The sequence below is a fragment of the Colias croceus genome, chromosome 23 (assembly GCF_905220415.1).
Source record: "Colias croceus chromosome 23, ilColCroc2.1".
NCBI classification, from domain to species: Eukaryota; Metazoa; Arthropoda; class Insecta; order Lepidoptera; family Pieridae; genus Colias; species Colias croceus.
In genome coordinates this window covers 5,959,391-5,965,390 of record NC_059559.1, presented here as the reverse complement: position 1 = coordinate 5,965,390, position 6,000 = coordinate 5,959,391, and the positions used below count along the sequence as shown (strand labels likewise).

General features: G+C 31.6%; 1 protein-coding gene across 1 annotated transcript in view; it reads left to right on the top strand.

The window, feature by feature from the left end:
- Positions 1 to 2,347: 2,347 nt before the first annotated feature.
- LOC123702315 (1-phosphatidylinositol 4,5-bisphosphate phosphodiesterase epsilon-1-like) overlaps positions 2,348 to 6,000 on the top strand; it is a 181,197-nt gene continuing 177,544 nt past the window's right edge. Inside the window, exon 1 of the mRNA XM_045650030.1 lies at positions 2,348 to 2,416. The gene's annotated coding sequence lies outside the window, so the exon portion shown is untranslated. The remainder of the gene's footprint in view (positions 2,417 to 6,000) is intronic.

Genomic DNA, 6,000 nt, shown 5'->3' with positions numbered 1-6,000 from the left:
CGGAATTCATTAACGCGTAGCCTAATTTAATTCCTTTTTGTTTGAAATATAATGTAAATTCTGTTCGTATATTTCAAGGTTACATACCTATACTTAGTTCCCGAATTACAAACATTGCCATAGTTCTGAAGTAGATCTAACTAGATTTCCAACCGCGGCTTCACCCGCATTTTCAAAGAAAAACTCGTATAGTTCCTGCTTCCGTGGGATTTTCGGGATAAAACCTTTCCTATGTGTTAATACAAGTTACCCTCTATATGTGTGCTAAATTTCATTGTAATCGGTTCAGTAGTATTTGCGTGAAAGAGTAACAAACACACACACATCCTCACAAACTTTTGCATTTATAATATTAATATTAGTAGGAGGATAGGATATACTCCAAATTTTGTTACGTAGATATTTTAAGGTTACATACTTAGAGAAAGTTACAAAAGGTTATTACAAATATCGCAACAGTTCAGCTCTTTAGATCTAATATGCCGATAAACACATTTAATACTCTGAGTATTGACTGATGACTAGAGAGAAAGTCCCATCAAAATCGGCGCAGCCAGAACAGAGAGTAAAATTGTAAAAATTACTATTTATACAATAAAATTAAAATTACTATGTATATGTACCTACTGTGTATAGAGAAGCTATTTTAATATTACGAACAGACACTGCAATTTGACCATTTAATTTGATTTGACCGCATTCCTTGGTAAAGTTGTTGACGCGTGAGCGTAGCACCGAGAGTTCTGGGTTCGATTCCCGGTGGAGACGAAGAAAAAAAATACAGAAGGCTGATCACCTACTTGTCCCTAAAGAAAATTGATCAGTGAAACAGATGTATAATGCATCTGCCCCTTATCCCACTAGGGGACATGGGACTTCACTTTATCTTTACTAATATTATGAAGAGGAAAGGTTTGTATGTATGTATGGTTTTCACGCAAAAACTACTGGACCGATTTTGATAAAATTTGGCACAGACAATCTTTAGACCCTGAGAAAGAACATAGGCTACCTTTTATTGCGAAATATGTACCACAGGCGAAGCCGGGGCGGACCGCTAGTAATAGATAAAAACATATGTCAAATAACTAAATCAGCATCTAAAATATAAACACAATACATACCTTTAAGCCGGTCTTCGATCTCCCAAAGAGCTTCAATTAATATTCCACCTTCACGGATTTCCAATAAATTTTATAAGTTTGTTCGAGATACGTTCACTCCTGTATGGTAACAATAAATTTTCAAAGCGCTTTACCTACTATGCCCTAAGCTTTAAGGCTGGTTGTAAACGAGGCGGTTGAAACGCAGGAAATAAATTATATATTAATTAATGGTTCTTCATTTTCAGACTCTTACGACTCTTATCCGACTTAACAATAGTATATTTTACTTGAGAATAATGTAGCCATCGAGTGGTAAAAGAAGTTTTGAAATCGATTGATTAAATATTTTTTTATGTTTATTTACAGCAAACACTACTTAATATCCCATATTTTCTCGTAGCAGTAGCGTAGACGATGGGTTTATCTTATTTCTATTTTCAAAATTAAAATATTTAAATCTGTTTAAACTCATTTAAATCTATGTTTCCTTTTTGGAGATTCACAGGACGATTTTAAAATAGATTGAACAATTTGCAAATAGTCCTGCTAATTTGGTACAGCTTTATAGCTTTCCTAACTAGACTTTTTTATGTTACAACATTTGTAAAGGATAATTTACATTCCTAATAGAGTAAATGGAATATCTCTACTGCAATAAATAATAATAAAAGGTACCAACTATTAGGTATGGTAGAGCGATAAAACCACGTACGGTATTGTATATATCTTACACATATAGATTATTTTACGAGAAATTAAAAAAAATAGTATTCACTAGCATAATATTAAGGCTTTTTTCCACCACCAGATATTGAATAGTATTTTTAAAGTTAGTATCGTATTTGATTTGCATTCTGAAAGCGTATGCATGTGCGTATGTTTCAATGTATCTGTTTTGAGGTCTTGTATTCGTATAGTCTCATATTAGTTCATAACCAAAGAATTATTATGTATATAAAAACCATTGTTGAAGAAATATTGTGATTTACTATAAAATCACGAGCAGGAATATAATGGGTAGGTTTGATAAGAGGTCATAGTAGGTATAGGTACATAATTTAACTTTTCTAAGTGATAAAGGTGTCTTGGCAGCACGGTTACAGGGTCAGCTATTACATTTATGAAATCAGCGGTTGCAACGCTCGTTCCCGAACAGCCTTCCGCCCTTCGTAACTATATATAGGCGTAAAATAGCCCCACTGTTCAGTCGATGTGAACGCTCCGTAGTGGGCGGGTGTATTACCAAGTTACCATTCTTACGGACTTAATTATGAACTATGAATTAATAGGTGTTGTGTCTTATAAAATTGGTAAGTAATGTACAGGTAGTTTTGTGTCGTATTACAGGGTAATAAGATTACATTTCCATCGTCCAAAGCCGTGCTGTTAAAAATGGTAATAGGCATTTTGTAATTGAAGTTTTGTGGTCCATAATGAAATATAGATATGAATCGGGCTTTGCGTGGGTTTTTTTTTTTAGTTTCGTTATTTGTGTGTGAAATTGAATTGGAATTAATGATGTTTTCAACATGTTTATTTGAAAGAAAGAAATTATGGCAAACGAATATATTTGTAGATCATTGTTATATTATTATTCCTTATTATGTATCATAAATTATATGATAAAATATCATAAATTATATGATAAAATGTTTTTTAGATAGCTATGAATGAATGAATATTTTGGTTTTAATAATATTAAATTCTATACGAGAAAATACAGTTTTTTTGTAGATACCTAAAAAGTCAATATAAAAACATCGTGTATTATTATTACACTATCATACATATTAAAGATTTCCACAAATATACGAAAAAGTTATTTTCGTAGAAATTCTTAATTTAACAGAAATAATATTTATAAGTTTTTTCTGTTACATTAACGTAAAAAACTCATTTCGTTATTAAAAATTTCATTTAGAGACATATTGATTGAATGTATATTATTTGAAATAACATCTTTTTATCAAATTAATTCTTCTTAAAAATTGGCTTCGCTCTACAATGTAGAGACGAGAATTTAGTATAACATTTTTAACTATGAATATGTTCTTTAAAAGTCAGACTATACTTTATCACTATACTTTGTCAACAGTATGAACTCTTAAAATATTATCTATACTAATATTATAAAGCTGAAGAGTTTATTTGTTTGAACGCGCTAATCTCAGGAAATACTGGTCCGATTTGAAAAATTATTTCGGTGTTAGATAGCCTATTTCTCTAGGAAGCCTATAGGCTATATATGATCACGCTAAGACCAACAGGAGCGGAGCAATGCGGGTGAAACCGCGCGGCACAGCTTGTATTAAAATAAAGATATAACAAGCATTGTCCAATTGATAAATATTTCATCGTTCCTAAGTGCACTTGTATTGAAACTCAAGTGTACTCTACAGATTTTGAAATATCATAGCGAAAAAATTCATAAGAAGGAAGCTACATTATTTCTGAATTGTTTGGTTATATTTTTATCATGATAAGCTGGTTATAATAAAACGCTTACTGAGACAAAACTTAACATATAATGAGCTATTTTCATATAAATTATCAACTAATTAAGCATATTAAATGAGTACTGTAATTTAAGAGACATTCAAAAGAGTACACAAATAATATTGTAACTTATATATAAACTAGCCTTCCGCCCGCGGCTTCGCCCACTTTGTCATAAACATAATAAATTATATACTAAAACCTTCCTCTTGAATTACTCTATCTATAATAACAACCACATCAAAATCAGTTGCGTAGTTTTAAAGATTTAAGCATACATAGGGACAGAGAAAGCGACTTTGTTTTATACTACCTATGTAGTGATATTAGTTGTGATTTTGATCAATGTTCGACAGAGTATATATATTTATATATCTGAGAACCTTGTTTATATAAAAGAAATTAATAAAAAGAAAAATAACATACAATATCTCTACCATGCTCTACATTATTTGATGATTCTCAATTATTATGTAAATGAAAATTATTTCAACAGTAGAAAGCTGTGTTTCACTCTGCTAATTTCTATACATCTATACTATATAATAATATTATAAAGATGAAGAGTTTGTTTGTTTGAACGCATTAATCTGAGGAACTACTGGTCCGATTTGGAAAATTCGTTCGGTGTTAGATATCCCATTCATCGAGGAAGGCTATATATAATCACACTGATACCAACAGGAGCGGAGTACTGCGGGTAAAACTGCGGGGCATAGTATACTAATAAATATTTGAGAGAAATCGCTTCATTTCAATTAATTTCTTAATAATAATCAATTCACAATAGAGGTTGTTTCTCATGATATTTCAGTTTTGATAAGAAAATCATTTTGGTTCGAATTTATTATTAACGTAAGGCTGTATATAATTTGTAATTAAGGTCTGTACGGGGGTTAAATAAATTAATTTTGGGGCGGATTTTCCTTTTATAGAATAAAAGTGTAGTTTAAAATTAATTCCTACTATATGAACTAGTGTTAGAATATTTATTTTAAGTTTTAATTCTTTCTAAATATTATTAAAATATCAAGTGCTACTCACGTAGCTGTATTATATGGGTAATTGGTATAAATTATATCTTACTTAGGGCCGATTTTTCAATGCTTGGATAAAACTTATTCGTCGAATAATGTTTCTATCTATCTCTACCATTTTAAAAACCACCACCACCATTTTAAAAAATCTACCATTTTAAAAACGTATTCTAATTGCCCGTATTTGACAATTTACGTGACATTTTAATATAATCTTAATATATATAAATCTCGTGTCACAATGTTTGTCCTCAATGGACTCCTAAGCCACTTAACCAATTCTAATAAAATTCGCACACCATGTGCATGCAGTTCGAGCCAACTTGAGAGATAGGATAGGTTTAATCCCGGAAATCCCACGGGAAAGGGAACTATACGAGGTTTTCTCTGAAAACGCGGGCGAAGCCGTGGGCGGAAAGCTAGTTGTGTAATACTTTATTAAACGGATAAGTTTTATCCAAGCATTGAAAAATCGGCCCTAAGGAAATTAAAATTTGAACTAGTTTCTATTATTTTTGTATGGTATATTTTAGTTTTTCCACGACTAGGTATTGCAAGTATCAAATTGGATTAAATATAAAATTAATAACGTTATACTTACTTACTTAAATTATCATACTTTTTATAATACAACTAGATTTCCGCCTGCGGCTTCGCCCGCGTTTTCAAAGGAAAACCCGCATAGTTCCCATTCCCGTGGGATTTCCGGGATTAAACCTATCCTATGTGTTAATCAAAGTTACCCTCTATATGTGTGCTAAATTTCATTATAATCGGTTCAGTAGTTTATGCGTGAAAACCATACATACATACAAACCTTTCCTCTTTATAATATTAATATAAATTCATGAAATTATTCATTACAAACTATATCAAGAAAATCATGAAAATATACGGGATTAATTATTCAGAACCAAGATATTAACAAACACAATATGATAACGAACAAATAAAGAGCAGTAGACGAGAAAAGCGGTTAAGTTAATTAACGACACATCCATACTAATATTATAAATGCGAAAGTAACTCTGTCTGTCTGTCTGTTACTCAATCACGACTTAACTACTGATAACAATTTGCATGAAATTTGGTATAGAGATATTTTGATACCCGAGAAAGGACATAGGCTACTTTTTACCCCGGGACAGGATAGGTTTTATCCCGGAAATCCCACGGGAACGGGAACTATGCGGGTTTTTCTTTGACTGCGCGGGTGAAGCCGAGGGCGGATGCTAGTTTAATATACAAGAAACACCGAATTTAGTGAACAATTATATCCTATCTTATTAAATTAATCTTCTTAACTGGAAATTTCGGTCATTTTCCCCGGGGATTGTAAGAAGATTTGCTTGTGTATGTGT